The sequence below is a fragment of the Rattus norvegicus genome, chromosome 3 (genome assembly GCF_036323735.1).
Source record: "Rattus norvegicus strain BN/NHsdMcwi chromosome 3, GRCr8, whole genome shotgun sequence".
Classification (NCBI taxonomy): Eukaryota; Metazoa; Chordata; class Mammalia; order Rodentia; family Muridae; genus Rattus; species Rattus norvegicus.
Genome location: NC_086021.1, coordinates 81,503,937 through 81,522,357, shown reverse-complemented (window position 1 = coordinate 81,522,357; position 18,421 = coordinate 81,503,937). Strand labels below are relative to the sequence as shown.

Below are 18,421 nucleotides of genomic sequence, written 5' to 3'. Positions count from 1 at the left end.
AGAAGGCGAGTTAACTGCCCTTGAATGTCTAGTGGCTGTCAGACTTACCTGGTCTCAGTGCTAAGAATGGAATTACTATTCTTACTTTGTAAATGAAGAAGCCGAGGCTTGGAGAAGTGAAGTGTGTTGCTCACACAGTTTTAAGCTAGGAGGATCTTAAGCCATCTTCTGAGAGTAATATTCCACTCAGCAGCCTACCTTCCTGTGATCTTGTGCCTGGAAGTTATTACCATCCAATCTCCACTCTATCAAGACCAAGACTGCACTGTCTAACATACTTACATGCCCAGGGGATTGTGTTGACAGAAGAGCACAAGTATCAACAGCCCATCCAAACAATACCAGAAATTGCAAGACTGGCATGCGGATCACAACTTCAAAGCCTGCCTGGGCTACTTAGTCAGACTCTGTCAAAACAAAGCAAAAAATAAACAAGAAAGTTCTCAAATTGACCGGGGAGCCATTAAGAAGTTTGTAGCATAATCAGAATACTTAGCCATATTATGGTAGAATCTGGCTAAGCCACATTAAATCCTGAAACAAACAAAAAAAAAGTCTTGAAAACGCCTTTGGCAATTTGTTCATTATAGCATTTTTGCACCAATTCATCAATTTAAAAAATGTGTGACAATTCATTTATTAGGATGACTGAATTTTTGTGCTTTGGCCCTGTACTCCTGACTCAGCTCTGTATTAAAAGACTGTGAAGAGGTCGCCTCAGACCTCATACGAGAGTTTATGGGGGAAGTTAGTTTATATGGATGAGCTAAACTGAAGAAATTCAAGTGCACAGAGGAGATGGCACACTTAAGGAAACGCAAAGGGAATAACATCCAAGTTGTCTGAATTGTTAGTTTTCTCTCCCAACATGGTATTACTTTCTTAATGCCCTCGTCATTAATTGATGTTTTCTGACTTTTATTTAGGAAAGTCAGTACACCTGAGATAGTCATATTTTTAAACAATAAAGAATTGCTAATAGATAGTGGATTCCCAAAGGAGTTCCCATTCACTAGCTGGCCAGACACTTTGCCCCATAATCCCAGGGATAGGGCTGATTGAATGGCATTGAACGTCCCAATGGTGACTGCTGTCGTAGGTGACAGCTGTGACACTGCCTTTGGCACGCAGACGTTTGTATTGCCACTTTGTGTATTGTACGTTGTTGGTGCTACCTGGCTGGGTCTAAATGCTGGTTAATATTTTCAACAGCATTTCGCAATAAGGGGCTGGAGAGAGGACTCTGTAGTTAAGAGCAGTTGCTGTGCTTGCAGAAGACCCACATTTGATTCCCAGCACCCACATGCTGGATTACAATCATCTGTAACTCCACATCCAAGGGATGTGTAGCCCTCTTATGGCTCCACGAGCAGCAGACAGGCAGGCACATACCTATGTACATGCAAATACTCATAGACATAAAATAATATATAAATCAATCTTTTTACAATTGCTTGGATCAATGATGATGTTGAAACAAAAAGTTACTGTTTTATTGAAAAGCCTGTATGACAGGGGGACTGGGAGATGATACGGTGAGTAGAGTGTTTTTCATGCAAACCAGAGGGGAGAACTCAGACCGCCAGCACCCACACGAATGTTCAGTCATGTGTGGGCCCGACTGCATTTCTTGAACTTGGGAAGCAGAGATGGGATCTCCAAAGCAACTTGGCTAAGTAGGCTAACCAAACAAATCAGGGCACACTGGATCGAAATGAGAGACCTTGTCTCAATATATAAGGTGGAAAGCAACTGAGGAAGGGGACAGTTCTGATCTTCATATGCATGGACACACACATGCTCATGCATGCACCATGTGCCCATATGTGTGAACACCCATGCACGTGCGCCTAACACACACACACACACACACACACACACACACACACACACACACACACACACACACACACAGCCAACAAAGCCCACATAAGCAAGGAGTACAATCTGATAGGAATGACAAAAAATGTTTCTGTTGAAAAACTGGCCACAACACAGCACAGCAGCTAAAGAAGAAATTCACAAATCAAAGGAAGTGAGGGCGTTTTATGCAAATACACACGAAATGGCCTGCTGCCACATGCCACGCATGGGAAGATAGAAGACAGTGCCCAAGCTCTCACCATAAACAAACGGAATTCTAAAGCGGTGTGAGCCTGGTGTAATCAAATCTGAGTTTCACAGGGCTGCTGTTAAAATGTGCAACAACAATTTGTCAAGAATTCTAACTAATTGGAAGCTGTTTCCTTTCCAGGGACAAACAATTGAATTGAGAGAGAAAAGGAAGTTTTGAATTTCATTAAAGAGGAGATGCTGAAACAGTCTCCCTGTCCCTTGACATGCTTGGCAATGACAGGGACAGTAAAACAACACTAAGAACAAAGTCACTAAATAAAGCATTTCACCATGACAGCGTGAATAACGTCAGACAGTCCAAACTTGCCACTGTATATCATTTTAAACAACAAAGTCATCCCAAGTGGGCTAGGCAGAAGTTTGACCTCTGGTACCTTGCCCTTGCCATCAGTTATGGATGGTCTATAGCAAGAGCGAAGAGGCTTTGCAGACTTAATTGAGGTTAGTCATCCAATAATAATGTTCAGGTGAAATTATGTTGAGTTCTCTAGATGAGTCATGAAAAATAAGGCTTTCGCCCAGGTTAGGACAGAGAAGGCCAGAGAGACAGCAGACGGAAAAGTCAAAGGTTTGAAACATGAGCAGAGTTGTTACATGTCACTGATTTATGTATATAGGAGGCCCAACCAGGCTTAAACATCAAGGAAAGCATAGCCCTTCTCATACAACCCAACAAGCTATGTGAGCTGTATTCTCCTTGGAAGCCTTCAGGGAGCACAGTGAAGAAACAGGGAGCACAGTGAAGAAACAGGGAGCACAGTGAAGAGAGAGGGAGCACAGTGAAGAGAGAGGGAGCACAGTGAAGAGACGGGGAGCACAGTGAAGAGACGGGGAGCACAGTGAAGAGACGGGGAGCACAGTGAAGAGACGGGGAGCACAGTGAAGAGAGAGGGAGCACAGTGAAGAGACGGGGAGCACAGTGAAGAGACGGGGAGCACAGTGAAGAGACGGGGAGCACAGTGAAGAGACGGGGAGCACTGTGAAGAGACGGGGAGCACAGTGAAGAGAGAGGGAGCACAGTGAAGAGAGAGGGAGCACAGTGAAGAGACGGGGAGCACAGTGAAGAGACAGGGAGCACTATGAAGAGACTGCTGACATGATGAATCCATTATTAGGGGAAGGTTTTTATTGTGAAGAAGAGAGGAGGGCATATCTGAAGGCATCTGGAATGTCTAAAGCAGAAAGACAGAAAACTTTCTGTCTGCAGCCTAGCATGGCCAGGGCTAGGGAAGGGAGAGAGGAGAGGATGGAGAACCTTAACTAAGGTTTCTACTGCTTTGAAAAAAACCCATGACCAAACACAAGTTGGAGACGACTAGTTATTTGGCTTACACTTCCACAGCACTGTTTACCATCACTGGAAGTCAGGCGTGAGCTGATGCGGAGGCCAAGGAGGGGTGCTGCTTCCTGGCTTGTTCCTTTTCATTACACATCTTCGTAAGTATGGCCACCAATAACCAAGAAACACAGTCAATACTAGGCTGTCTGGAAATCTCTGCCCAAGTTGTTAACCCAAAACATTTCAACTTAACCTCAGGGAGCAGAAAGCAGCCTCGTTCTTTACCAGAGTATCACAAGAACAGTCTCTAGGCCACATACTGATGTTACTCTCCTCTGAAACCTCTTGAGCTGGATGCCAGAGCTCAAACCACTCCCAGCACTACTGTCTTCCGTGTTTGTCCTAGTATGTCCCACTTAGCCCCAATTAGGCCTTCAGCTGCTTTCCTAAAGTCCCAAAGTCCACGTTCCTCCAAACCAAAGCACGATCAGGCCTATCACCACAATACCCCAGCCCCTGGTACCAACTTCTGGCTTATTTGTCTCATATTGCTGCCTTAAATATTTATTGCCCCGAAGAGACACCATGACCACAGCAACTTTATAAAGGCTAACATTTCCCTGAGATTGGCTTACAGTTTAGAATTTTAGTATACTTTCATCATGGTGGAAAGCAGGTAGATATTGTACAGGAGAAGGAGCTGAGAATTCTACGTTTTGTTTGGCAGGAAGTAGGAACAGAACAGTCATACTGGGCATGACTTGAGCATCTGAAACCTCAAAGCCTATCCCCAGTGACACAGTTCCTCCAACTTCCTAATAGTGCCACTCTCTGTGGGGACCACTTTTATTCAAACCCCCACAGTGAAATAGCAAGAGAGACTAGAGTATAGGAGAAGGGGGACGGGAGAGAGAGAGAGAGAGAGAGAGAGAGAGAGAGAGAGAGAGAGAGAGAGGCAACAGTGGGAATAGATATAGAAAGTAGACAGAACCAGCAGCCTGTTTCTCCCCAGCACTTTGAAGTTATGTGCATGGGATAGTGTGGCAGCTGATACTTCAGGATTCTGCCAGTGTGTGTTCCGAGAGTGATCGGTTCATAGCTGACTGCTATCCAACAGAACCCATGATGCAGGAGTCTTGATGAGTGGTGGATGGGTGTGACCGTGTATGATCTCAAGTTTTCAATCTGAGACCTCAGGAAAAAAAAGAAAGAAAAGAAAGAAAGTAGACAGAAGAATCATATGGGTATAAGAATGTTAGCTGAGGCCAGGGAAGAATCAAGGAAGGGTCAGCAGCTGGCTTAGACTTTGAAATGTACAACAGGCACTTGTGATACTGAGAGAACCTGGAGGTCAACCTGAGCTTCAATATGCTGATAGGAATCGTAGGTAGTCATATGTCTCTTCTGCCAGAGGTAAAGAAAATGGCTTTTGGGGGTAGGTGGGAACTAGTTTTAAAAATTCCTGAGGAATGCTGACTTTTATCTAATGGCCAGAAATCCTCCTACAGTCTAGGTTAAGTTAATTTCTGGATATTTGGACTGCCTAAGATATAACTTCCAAAAAAAGCATACAGTCTCGTCAGCACCTTGGCCTTGGCCTTGGCCTTCTAAGAACTCTAACAGTGAATTCAGCTGAGCAATGATAAACTTTTGATTTCTAGAAATCTGATTAATAAATTAGTAGTGCTTTAACCAACTATTTTAGTAATTTGTTATGCAGTGATGGAGAACAAAAACATTGTTAGTATAAGTTTGGATGCAGTTTTCTTTTAATCCGGCTAAGATTGAATTCAGTTACACACACACACACACACACACACACACCACCACCACCACCACCACCACCACCACATAGATGAACCCCAGCTGAGTTATAATAAGTGGTGTGCAGCACGTTAGATCTTTAAAGACACGTAGTTAAAGAATTGCTGGTGATATGGCTGAAATATTATGGAAACACCTTGAAATTGTTGGTAATAAGGAAGGAAAGGAGCTCTTGAGGAAGACACCACAAGTTGATTTTATACAAATGCCTCCCAGTTGGTATCTTGTAAGTCTGACAGTATGAAATATCACAAAAGTGTCAGCAGCTTGGTGGTAAGTCCTGGAGGTGACCAGGCACACCCTTAAGAAAGGCTGCATCGCCACCCAATTAGACAAGATGGATGAAGCAAAGAAGTGCAGACCGACAGGAGCCGGATGTAGATCGCTCATGAGAGACACAGCCAGAATACAGCAAATATAGAGGCGAATGCCAGCAGCAAACCACTGAACTGAGAATAGGTCCCCTATTGAAGGAATCAGAGAAAGAACTGGAAGAGCTTGAAGGGGCTCGAGACCCCAAAAGTACAACAATGCCAAGCAACCAGAGCTTCCAGGGACTAAGCCACTACCTAAAGACTATACATGGACTGACCCTGGACTCTGACCCCATAGGTAGCAATGAATATCCTAGTAAGAGCACCAGTGGAAGGGGAAGCCCTGGGTCCTGCTAAGACTGAACCCCCAGTGAACTAGTCTATGGGGGGAGGGCGGCAATGGGGGGAGGGTTGGGAAGGGAACACCCATAAGGAAGGGGAGGGGGGAGGGGGATGTTTGCCCGGAAACCGGGAAAGGGAATAACACTCGAAATGTATATAAGAAATACTCAAGTTAATAAAAAAAAATAAAAAAAAATAAAAAAAAGATACATTAAAGCTTTTCTGCAGGAGGAAAAAAAAAAAAAAAAAAAAGAAAGGCTGCATCCTAGTCCGCCTGATACCTTAGAGGATGTATTTGTGACCATTGGTGATGTCTGAGAAGTGATTCGAGCATGAACCCCTGAACATTTTAGAAACCTCTTAATTTCTTTCACTAGTAATTTTTCTTCCAAGTAGAATCCACTTGCATGTTTTATATTTCCCTTTAAGAATGGAATATGATAACATTTTATGTCTAACCTAAAAGATTTTTTAAATAAAATTAAAATGTTCTAAGTAATAAGGCATTATCTCATAGCAGTGGCTCTCCTTTCTACTCATCTTATAATTGGCAGCATATTGGGTTCAATTATCTCACACCTTGTTTTTCCTGTGACTTTTCTATCCCTCGCTCCTCGCCATCTCTGCTGGAAACATACATGCCTTAACTTTGACACACCCAATAATTTAGGGCTCCTTGAATTTTAATATTAGAAGGTTCTGCTATTCTTTTCTTTGAAAAAAGAAATTGTTGGCCACACTGGTTTCCTGAGTCCCATCGATCAGGTCTGAATAGTAGAACCTATGTTTCAATGTTTTGGGTGGTTCCTCTCATTCTTTGTGGAATCTAGTTTTGCAAACAAATGCATCCTTCTAATGATGATTTGAAACCCTTCCTCTATTATCTTTGTAGCTCTCTCCTTTAGGCCTCCAGACTCCATGGCCATAATTCTGCCATTTTTACAGGGAAGTTGACTTCCATAACATGATTCTAATTAATCAAAACGTCATGTTAACCTGGGTAGTTTTCCCAAGGGTCAGAGATATCTGGGTAACCCTCCTTTGTTCTTGTCCAGCATAGCTGACACAACCAAGAAAAAGATTGAAATAGATGTGTAAGCCCTAAGAACTAACAGATATGAATGAAGGTTTTGGTTACCTCTGAGTAATATACTGTGACTACAGATTGTAATCATATTGAACTTTATAACCATGATGCTCCTGGACCACAGCGGGTGGTTGTTAGGACTCAGTAAGATTATGCCTATGATCTTGGCCTGGAGGAAGAGGCCACACACCCTACAAGGCCAATGTGACTCACCCACTTGGACATTACTATTCCAAGGTATGCTTCAGGGACTGAGAAATGGCTTTTGAGAACATCACTGTCTGTACTGTGAATTGTGAAGATACCAATGACTTTGGGTATCTTCCAGATTATGGCTTCCAGACTTTGAAAGATGTGGTCCACAGCAACAAAAATCTATCTAATTATTAGCTGGCTATTAAACCAACTGAGAGGAAATTCTAGGTGCCATACAACAGAGACACTTTTTTTTTTTTTTTTTTTTTTTTGGAGCTGGGGACCGAACCCAGGGCCTTGCGCTTCCTAGGTAAGCGCTCTACCACGGAGCTAAATCCCCAGCCCCAGAGACACTTTTCAAAATAGTTTAGGAAAGTCACATGACACCAAATAGCTCCAAGAACAATAGCAATAGATAGAAACAAACTCTCGATGCAGGATAAGGAAGACGCTCTTGTTTCCAAAGCTCCCACATTATTTAATATTTTAATTTTATCGGGAACTATAAAGTGTACAAAGAAACAAGAAAGTACAGCACACACCTAGACAAAGTGACTTTGAATAGAAACTGTCCCAGTGGAGAGAACACCTAGACTTATTTGCCAAACAATTTGAATGGCAAAGTATAAATATGTCCAAGATATTATGGGAACCCACATACAAAGAACTAAAGGAAAATGTGAGAACAATGTCTCTCAACATGATATATGACTAGATATAAAGTAGGTATTGTTATTATAAAATATATAAGTTCTAAACTTGAGAACTTAAATAAAATGAAAAGTTCTCTCAGATGGGGTCATTAGAGCATTGTAAGCAGACTGAAGAACAATAGGTCTACAGGAAATGTCTAGTCTAAGACTAGAAAGAAAAACAAGAGTCTCAAAGCGATCCAAATACCTTCAAGCTGACAAACACAAATTCATACAAGAAGGATGCCCAGGAATAGAAGGGAGAGGAGGCCTGGATTGCTTTTTTTGTTGCCATGACCTAGTATCTGACATAAAGCAACTCAAGAGAGAAACATCTTATTTTGACTTATAGTTCAAGGAGGGATGAAGTAAATCCTGGGGCAACAGGAGCACGAGTTGGCTGGTCACATTGCAAAAGCAGTCAGAAACTTGAGAGTGGACAAGAAGCAGTAGGCTGTAAAGTTCTGAGCCTGTACCCACAGATACAATTCCTGTAGTGACGCCCCACCTTCTGAAGGTTCCACAGGCTTCCAAAACATCCCCACTTACTGTAAGACCAAATGCTGACATACAGAAGCCTACAGGGGAAATTGTCACATTCAAAGAATAATGTCCCACCACTGTGCCCCATGGAAAAAAGACCATCTCTGTCTTAGAGTCTCAAAGCCCACCTCCACAGTAACACACTCCCTGCAGCAAGGCCACACTTATTGCAACGAAGCCACACTTCCTCGATGGGCCAAGCATATTCAAACCACCACAGCCTCATAATGCAAAACGAACTGATTACAAATTCAAACAGTCGCAACACTGTTTAAAAATTCAAAGTACCCTTGGAGACTCAGGGTGATCTCTTAATTGTCTTTATAAAACCCGGGGCATAGCAAAATTTCAGTTAGTGTGCCACTTCCTTCACACAACCTCAGGCATACTGTTGACAGCTGTTGGATCTCACTATACCACATTTAATGTTGCTCATAGATGGACAGAGCTCTAGATGGCTCTGGGATTCTCATTTCCACCCTTTTCAGTTGCCTGGTAAGAACATGGCTCACCAAGTCTGATAGCTACCTAGAATCCTGGTGCCTGAGGCTGAACTCTGAGACTCCTTGTTTTCAAAGCTACTTCTGTCCTTCCTAGATCAGAAAATGTCTCAGTCTCTCCAGTGTCCTCTGATCTTTCACCTACAAAAGTCCTAAATGCCCAGATGCTCTGGGGGTATGGTATGGTTTGTCCACTGAAAATCCTTGTTTCTGACCTAGGCACACTGTTCAGGGAACTGTGTTCTTCCATGTATGTTTTCTTACATATTACTCTAGCTGTGTTAGTACACCCTGTGGTACTAATGGTATATTTATCTATACCTCATTTTGATGTTAACTATGAGGAATAAACCAGAGGAAATGAAACATTAACGATGAAGTATATCTTCAAATTTCATATTGAAAGACTCAAGGAAACACATTTTTCAAATATCCTTCACATCCTAAATATATAAAATTAAAACCGTGAGATTTTGCTTTTATTTCAATGGCTTTGAACATGAAGACTCGGTGAAAGATAAACTCATTGCTTCCTTTTATGGCAGATGGGTTCTTGTTCTAGTAAAACTGTCATGGAGGCGAATAAAGGCTCTAAAAAATGTTCCATGAACAAGGCACATAAAAAATGTACTGAGCTCAAACATAATAAAGTAGACTACGTACATCCACTGCCCCTTGGATTGATTCTACATTGTAAATAATTATGGCAACTTGGAAGCCCTAAGAGTTTATGTGTTTGGTTATTACTTTTATTGGCCTCTCATTTAATATGCTTCAGCTATTATTTTAACTAATTGAGCTCAGTCCTCCTTCCTTGCTCTCTCTACACAGTCCTTAGACTTCTAATGGATACCTTGGATGTATGGAGTGGGCCACAGGTGTTCTCACAGAGGGATGTGGTGGGGCTACTTGAGGCCCCTCTTAGGGTATAAGTTTTGCTGTGCACTCTCATCGGCATTTTTGCTACCTAGCACATTTTCTCTCCAGTACCTCACCAAAAGTTAGAATGATGCTGAACTCAATAGTATATCTCCCTCCCACACCCCAGGAGCTCAGCTGAGCGCATTGCTTCACTGTGTGCACTAGTCAGGGTTCCTATTGCTGTGATGAAACATCATGGCAAATTGTGGGGGAAAGGTCTTACTTGGCTCACACTTCCACATCACTGTTCATAATCAAAGGAAGTAAGAACAGGAACTCAAACATGGCAGGAACCAGGAGGCAGAAGGCGAAGTAGAAGCATGGAGGGGCGCTGCTTATTGGCTTGTTCCCCATGGCCTGCTCAGCCTCCTAAATTACAGCACACAAGACCACCAACCCAGTGATGACACCACTCACAATGAGTTGGGCCATTCCCCATCAATCTGATCAAGAAAATGGGCCAGGCAGATATGACTGGCAGAAGCAAGTAAGTAAATGGTGGAGAGGTGGGGAGAAAGAAAAGCCCAGTGGTTTATGCACTAAGAAGGGACTGAAGATAAAAAGACGGTTGCTATTCTTGATCCTTGGGAAATGATGAGTTACACATGTCTGACAATAGAGCCAAGCATAAACACAAGTGCCAGTGGGCCTATTCCTTCTTCCTTTGAGAAAGCTGACCACTGTGTGAGCCGCTGTGACTCCCAGAGCTGCATCCTCGCCCAGGAAAAAGAGCAGGACCTGCAGAGTGGAGACCCATGGCTGACTCAACACGTCCTGCTCTGTTTACTTCTCATCATCGGCCTGTTTGCTAATCTCTGTAGTTGGTTGTGGTGACAGCTCAACCATGAGACGATGAGTCTTTGTTGAGTTATAGTTTTTCTGTGCTGTGTTAACTTTGACCAGGGATTTGTTTCCTTTGGAATCTTTGGGTTCAGTAAACATTCAGTCATCCTAGTTTTCAAAAGATGTCATTGCTGATGAGGCACTGGCAGGCGGGTGGAAGATACCCAGAGGCCCGCTCACCACCATAGCTGCGGGAGCCATTATGATGAGCAAGTCTGTAGTGGAGAGATGAGAGAGAAAGAGAACTGTCTCAAAACAAAGCAAAGCCTTCTCCCCAAAGCAAGCTTATTAACAAGCCAGGATAACTTTTAGAAGGGTGGTTCTCAGCTATCATAAAGCTGAAACTCTTTAATATATATCCTCATGTTGTGATGACCCCACCCATAAAATTATTTTCATTGCAACTTCACAACTGTAATTTTACTACGATTATAAATCATAATGTAAATATCTGTGTCTTCCGGTGGTCTTCAGCAACCCCATGAAAGGATCAGTTAACCCCTAAATGGGTCGAGACCCAGAGGTGAGAACCACTGCTGTAGGGGCTTCTGTTAGTTAAAGCGTCATCCTCTACCCTCACAATGACAGAGATAACAGGCCATCTCTGTGTGCTAATTGCATGATCTTTTCCTTTCATAACTAAAAGCTTTGATGATAGCCTTCAAAGACAACTGAGCCAGTAGAGATTAAAGTGCCAGTCTTGGGGACTTGAGACTCTCCTGCTGGGGTCCTAGCTTTCAGTTCCTCTGGTATTGACTTAGTTCCTTAATCTCCTAATTAAAGGACAATTTCAAATAATGTTACATAGCTGGTGGTGTCATGAAGCCCCCCCCCCCCCCCCAGGGATAACAGGCTTTTCTGAGAAGAAACAGTAAGGAATGGAAGTTTGGTTTGTGGACCACAGTTCAGATTGACATCTAGTCGGTGAAGCAAAATGCCAAATGTTACCATGTTTAATCTGTAGATCCAAATCAATTGTTTTCTTTGGATGCGTAGAAGAAAAAATTACCTGTCCTGAATACTTCCCATCCCACTGGCTAGTAGTCAAACTACCAAAAATCAACTGGCAACCATTTCCACGACAGTGAGAAAATAGATGGCTACAACTCTGCTCCCACATTATTGATCAATGTTTAGCTAATAGCCAGAGTCTTCGTTCATGGTTATCAGTGTATCCAGGGGAGTGAGTGCTTTCAGTTTCGAAGAACCTGATAGATTGTAGAATAGTAATAAAAAGTGTCCAGAAAGTACTTGACATATATGTGTATGTAATTATATATATATATATATGTATATATATATACATACATACATACATACATACATAAACTCTCAAGTATACACAAGCAACTCAAGACTCATGGGTATGATGCTAACGATACGCCAGGACAGTCATTTCTAAGGATGTGATGCTTTTAATACAAGGTTCACCACATGGCACATTGTTTGGATTCTTCCATTGTGGCCTGCTCATTATTCCCGTCATGTAGTAACCATTATTTCCTGAGTCAACAGAGAAAAAACAAAAACAAGAGTAACCAAAGAAACAAACCACAGACTTCTAAAGCATTCCTTGTGGTATAGCTTCATCTGTAATATTAAATTTTCCTTATGTTCAAAAAATAGCTAGAGTCAATGCCCCCTTTTCTCACCTTCCCTAATATTTTGTACTCCCTTCAAGTGGTTCTCAACTCCCGGGGTTGCATATTAGATATTTACATTACGATTCACAACAGTCACAAAAGTACAGTTAGGAAGTAGCAATGAAAATAATTTTATGGTTGGAGGGATCACATCAACATGATGGACTGTATTAAAGGGTCTGAGTGTTAGGAAGGCTGAGAACCATTGCATTAATGCAGCCATCGTAGTCTATTGCTATTGTCTATGTGTTTCCTGAAGCTATGGTCTTGTTAGCTTCTGTCCATACCCTCTCTGTGTAGGTAGGGCTGGAGTTGGATCAATACCCTTTGCAGGTGGTGACTTCTAAGATTCTTTGCTGTGGTATTAGACTACCTGACACAAACATCTTAAAGGAAAGAAAGATTTATAGTAGTTTATGGCTTATGAGGTGTTAATCCAGGGTGGCTAGCACCATTGTTTCTGAGCCGGTGGAGAGACTGACCAGCGTGATAGTGGGAGCTTGTGATGAGATGCTCACCTCATAGTGGACAATCATCTACTTCCTCAAGTTAGGCCCTCTTATCACCTCTCAATAATACTATTATACTATGAGTCTATCAAGAGATGACTGTATTGCTCAGGATCCAGTCACTTCTCAGAAGCCCATAAGCCAACAAACAAGGCCCCAACACATGAGTTTTTGGAGGAATATTTCATATTCAAAAGGACAGTTTTCCATGTACCAACTCCTTAGATCATCAAAAAAAAGGAATGCACCCTTTGTATGCACTCCATGCACAATTCAGACTTCTATTGCCTCAGTCTTAATACAGACCCAACCAATACTCATCCTTAAAGTAAAATCCTGAGAATTTCTAGTGAAAATATGTAAATAAACTCTGATATTGGCAACAGAAATATCAACATGGCACTGTCCAATGATTAACATCATTTTTGCATTTGTCTGTCTTCTGATGAATGCTGTTTTGAGAAGTAACTGTGGAGATAGCCTTAAGTTTCTTTGCACTGTTTTTTGTGTTTGAAACTTTAGCAAAACTAGATTTAAGATGTTGAAGTAACCTGTCCTGGGTTGTTTCCTTTGATCCTGCTTTATTTTGCTTGTATAGATTTCTCTCTAAAGCTAGTCTGGACTGTGCCAGCCCCAAGGCTTGTATCTACAGTCCTGCCTTTCCTTTTGGAGGCAGCCATACTGCAGCCATATGTGATGTCTATAATAGGGCAATTCTCACCTCCACTGTCAGTACAGTTGAATTTCTGAAGGCAATTTCAGTCTCACATTTGGAAGCAAGATACCACAGGAAACTGAACTATAGGCCTTCACATGAGATCCACTTAAATAACTACATCTTCCTACATGTTTGATCTTTGAAAAGCAAGACGAATACGATTTACAGTTAGCATGGTAGTTTGATAGGAATCCTGAGTTTAAAGAGGTCAATTTTCTATAGTTAAAATAAACCATGATAGTTGGTTTCTGTGAAGATCAGACATTAATTTTATTTATTTTATCCTTCCTAGACCATTATTACAAGGGTTGAGTTTTCTTTGTGCTATTTTTCTCTATGATTTCTTAAAAATGTTCTCACTGCACAAGGAAAATAGCATTATGATTTGAATTTTAAGAAGCCACAGACAAACTTTGAAAACTGTACAGGCTTGTTTGTGTGTTAACTTGACACAAGCTAGAGTCATCAGAGAGAAAGGAGCCTCCAATGAGGAAATGCCTCCATGAGTTCCAGCTGTAAGGCATTTTCTCAGTGGGGGAGGGTTCAGTCCATTGTAGGTGGAACCATGACTGGGTTGGTGGTCCTGAGTTCTATAAGAAACTGAGCAGGCCATGTGAGGCAAGACAATACACCCCTCATGGCCTCCATCAGCTCCTGCCACAAGGATTTTGTCTTAGTCAATACAGAATACAGGATGTCGTCAGTCAGTACAGAATACAGGGGTCCTTAGGAGTCAGGACAAATTTATCAGCAGGGCCTATATGAAAGAATTGACCCAGTTAGCCAAGGGTATCCCTCAAAAATCAGAACTAACTGGGGCCCTTTCATTTGTGATCAAATGTATTTACATTATAATGTATAAAGGAATACTGACTTATAGTGAGGATTCGCTGCAGATGAGATGCTTTTAAAAGATGTTTACCGTGCTAAACTCTTGGTTTAAAATATTTACCTAAGTTTGAACTATAACTCTTAATTAATGCTACTATCCCAAGTTTATATATAGTTTACAAATAAAATGTCGGTAACTCACCTGAAACCAGAGTGGTGAAAGGGGCATTCAAGTGGAACAGATCCGTTTTCAAAACAAAGGTCTGAATTATATTGATTGTTGCGGTCTGGGTGTCCATTTATTGAACCCATTCCTCAATGTGGGAATGTCTGTAGATGCTGCCTCTGGGATACGATTAAATGGTGTTGGTGAGCTCTCATCAGTGGGATCAGAATCCTTATAGAAACGGCCCTGGAGAGGTCTCCCACTCCTTCCACCATGTGAAATACAACAACAAGGAACCAGATATCAAATCTGTAAAGGCTGTGGTCCTGGTTGTTATTACATCTCACTCATGGTATTCTGTTACGGCAGCCTAGACCAAGACAATGATACAAAGTGACAAGTCAACTTTATTTCTCTCTGGACATCCTAGCTCCTAGACTTTAGTCCATGGACCATCAACTGGACAGACGAAAGGATGGTTGCCACACTCTGCACTGTCAACCTTTGGGCACTTCAGGTCCTACCTCCTTTCTGAAGCTTTGGCTAGACTATACCACCCGGTCCCTGGGCCTCTTCAGCATTCACAGTTCATTCAACTGACTTGGTGACGTAGCCATCTAGCTGCATGACAGTTTTTTTTATTTGAGACTTGCACTAGATATTTCAATTTATATGTTGTTTAAATGCTAGTGTGCTTGTATCTCCTTCTCTTCAGTGGCATGGTACAGACCGTAAGAGCAGAGACCATAGCTTTTTCCCTACTGTTTCAACAGTGCCTGGCATGGAATCGAGGCTCCTATTTCTGCAGCTGTTGCTTGATGATGGGATTATTCCAATGCAGTATGCGGTCTGAACTGAGAAAATGCTAAAATGTCCTAGATTTAGAAGGAGGCTTTTGGGAGCCCTAGCTCAGTGATATTTTGTCATCTTTCCTCCTTTGGGAATTCTTTAAGTGGGGACCTGAGGCTCCAATGAGGAAAGCCAGTGTTTTTCCTTCTTTCCCTTCACAGCAGCTCAGAACAAAGTGTTTGCTACTTTCTGTACCTTCCTGCCTCTCTAGTGTCCTCTCTCTCTCTCTCTCTCTCTCTCTCTCTCTCTCTCTCTCTCTCTCTCCCTCCCTCTCTCCCTCCCTCTCTCCCTCCCTCCCTCTCCTCTCCTCCTTCTCCTCCTCTTCCTCCTCCTCCTCCTCCTTCTTCTCTCTCTCTCTGTCTCTCTCTCTCTCTCTCTGTCTCTCTCTCTCTCTCTGTCTCTCTCTCTCATTTTCAGAGGTTAGTCCATGAGTCTTGGTTTTCTTCTGCTTATTAAACTCCAGAAGGGTAATGAAGAAAGAGTCTTCTGCGAGTTAGGAGTGAGAACTGGGTAAATTCGAATCTCTTAGGGAGTTAGAGAGCATCTCTGGGTGTCAGTTTCTCTGAGTTGGTAAGATGTACAGAAATGCATCCATTTTATAAAGATGCACACAGAGACAGCAAGTTAGTCAACAAAACATCCAGACTAGCCCTGTCCTACAGTGATAAATCTGATTTCTCTTCCTTCCTCCCCCCTTCCCTGTGTCCCTACCCTTTCACCTCCTTATTTCCCTTCAGTATCAGTTTCTCTACACAGCTCTCCCTGAGAAAATTCCAGCCATCTAAACTTCATGTCCCTGAAAATAATTGTACCTCTGGGTCAGCTTTGTAAGCCCGAAGATGGATTGAGGTTCTGGTCCTGAGTTTTTCCCATGAGCAGTCTGTCCATGCTTCTGGAACACCTGTCATCTTTCTCACCTCCCCACTTCTCAGAACAAAAATAAAATAAAACAAAGCATTGCTATGAACCACGCCAGGTGATTTAGAAGCAAACCATACATCACTGGTGTCTGGCCGCCAAGCCCTTGACATAGGCTTGACATCTACAGGCCACCATGTGGAGCCTCTTCTTCGGTCTCTCTTAGCTAGGACTTCTTATTCACTACCTTGAAGCTTCCTAAAGTCACTGCTTGAATGGCCACTTCTTTTCCATATTTGTAAATGGTTCTCTGTTGCCTATAGCTAAGGTCGCAGCAACTCTTTCAAAAGTCTCAATTCTTGGACCCTGGCCTACTTCCTAGTCTTATCCCTCTCTCTGTGATCGATCACTCATTTTGCTGTGCTTATCTTAAATCCCTGATGTTTCTTCCACATACCCCCAAACTTTTCTGTGAACTCATACCCGTCTTGAAAGATACTTGTTGAATTGTCTAATCTCACTCCCTGTGCCTACTTCTCTTCCTCATCTCAGGCCTGTCCTTGACTTCTACTCAGGTCTTTCCAAGGTCAGCCTTCAGCCCTTTCATCCCATACTCTACAGCCCATAATAGGTCATTACTTCCAAAACTATTGGATCATGAAAACTTGTAGAATCATAGGGTATGGAGCTGGAGAGATGGCTTGGTTGGTAAAGTGCCCACCATGGCAACAAGAACCTGACCTTATATCTCTGGTGCTCATATTAAAGTGGGGCCTGGCAGAGTCCATGCACAACTGTAGTATTAGGGGAGGAAGATAGGTGGGTCTCTCAAAGTCACTCACTAGCAAGCCTAAGGAATTTGAGAGATGCTCAAAAAATAAATGATCAGTTAAGGCACCTGACATCATCCTCTGGCACACACACACACACACACACACACACACACACACACACACAGAGGCACCCACATAAGCACCTACACACAGGGCACACACAGGGCGCGCGCACACACACACACACACACACACACAAACACACAAATGCACACAGGTACATGTACCCCCCATGTATCCATATACACAGAATAAATGTACTATAGAATAAAGTGTGCAGATACCACAGAATACATTGCCAAGTTAATGCCTCTTTGAAAGCACATCAAGAATTCAGTCCACATGTTTTTTGTTTTGTTTTTATAACTTTGGGGATGAGCCTGTTAGCTTAGATCCACATAACAGGTACATTACCACACGTCTTCCTCTCTGTTGCTTTCCTTAAAGCATAACATACAGCTTCATTTGTCATAGATGTAGGGTAGCAAGGAGAAAACAGAGAGCTGACTTGGTGATTTGTGTTCGAAAACGAAACAACCTTTCTTTGAAGTTCCCAGTCTTTGTATCTCTTTGATTTATGTACCACTTAAGACCTATAAACCCAAGCCTCTTATTCAAACTTCCATTCTCAGCTAGAGACCTGCAGAGAATAAGTTTGTGTATTCTCCGTGTTTTATATGCATTAAGAGATGAATAACATCAAATGTGTCCTGAGCTTAGCAGTCACAGATGTGGTGTAGAGCTGATGGTAGAGGATAATGTCTACCCCTCCTGCTCCTTCATGCATCTGGTGGTCTCCAGGACAACTCCTGCAACAGCTCCTGCTCCTCTCAGTGTGCCGTAGACTGCAAATGGGTACATATGGTGTAATAACAACTACGTACGAATGGGTACAAACAGTGTAATAGCAATAACTACTCATGATCTTAGTATTTCCTTATATAAAATGTAGCTTAAACTAAAAACACCAGTAGGGCTATGTTACCATTGGAAATATAGCTCAGTGATAGACTGCTGGCTTAGCCCACGTAAGGCCTTGTATTCCATTCTCAACCCCAAAACATCTAACATTTATTTCCTAGTTTTCCCGCATTCTTGGTATCAAAGCATCTGGGACGTTCAGCTGGGGGTCAGAGAGACCCAGTGGAAATGTACGAAGCTGTGTTGTCCTGTTATGAGTTTCTTCTTTGCCTTATTGTTCTGTGTTTTCATCTGTCTACCTTGAGACTTAAACACAGCCTAGAGTTGCTCTCTGGCCCATAGAGGATCTGTGTGTGTATCCATGGTCTGATTACTTTCCACTCTAGTGGGGGAAGGAATTCCAAAGTGGCTCCTGAT

The 18,421-nt window shown here is 42.4% G+C and overlaps 1 protein-coding gene across 3 annotated transcripts in view; it reads left to right on the top strand.

The window, feature by feature from the left end:
- Nucleotides 1-18,421, top strand: part of Pde11a (phosphodiesterase 11A) — a 383,576-nt gene that overhangs the window by 182,040 nt on the left and 183,115 nt on the right. The gene's annotated exons all lie outside the window — the stretch shown is intronic.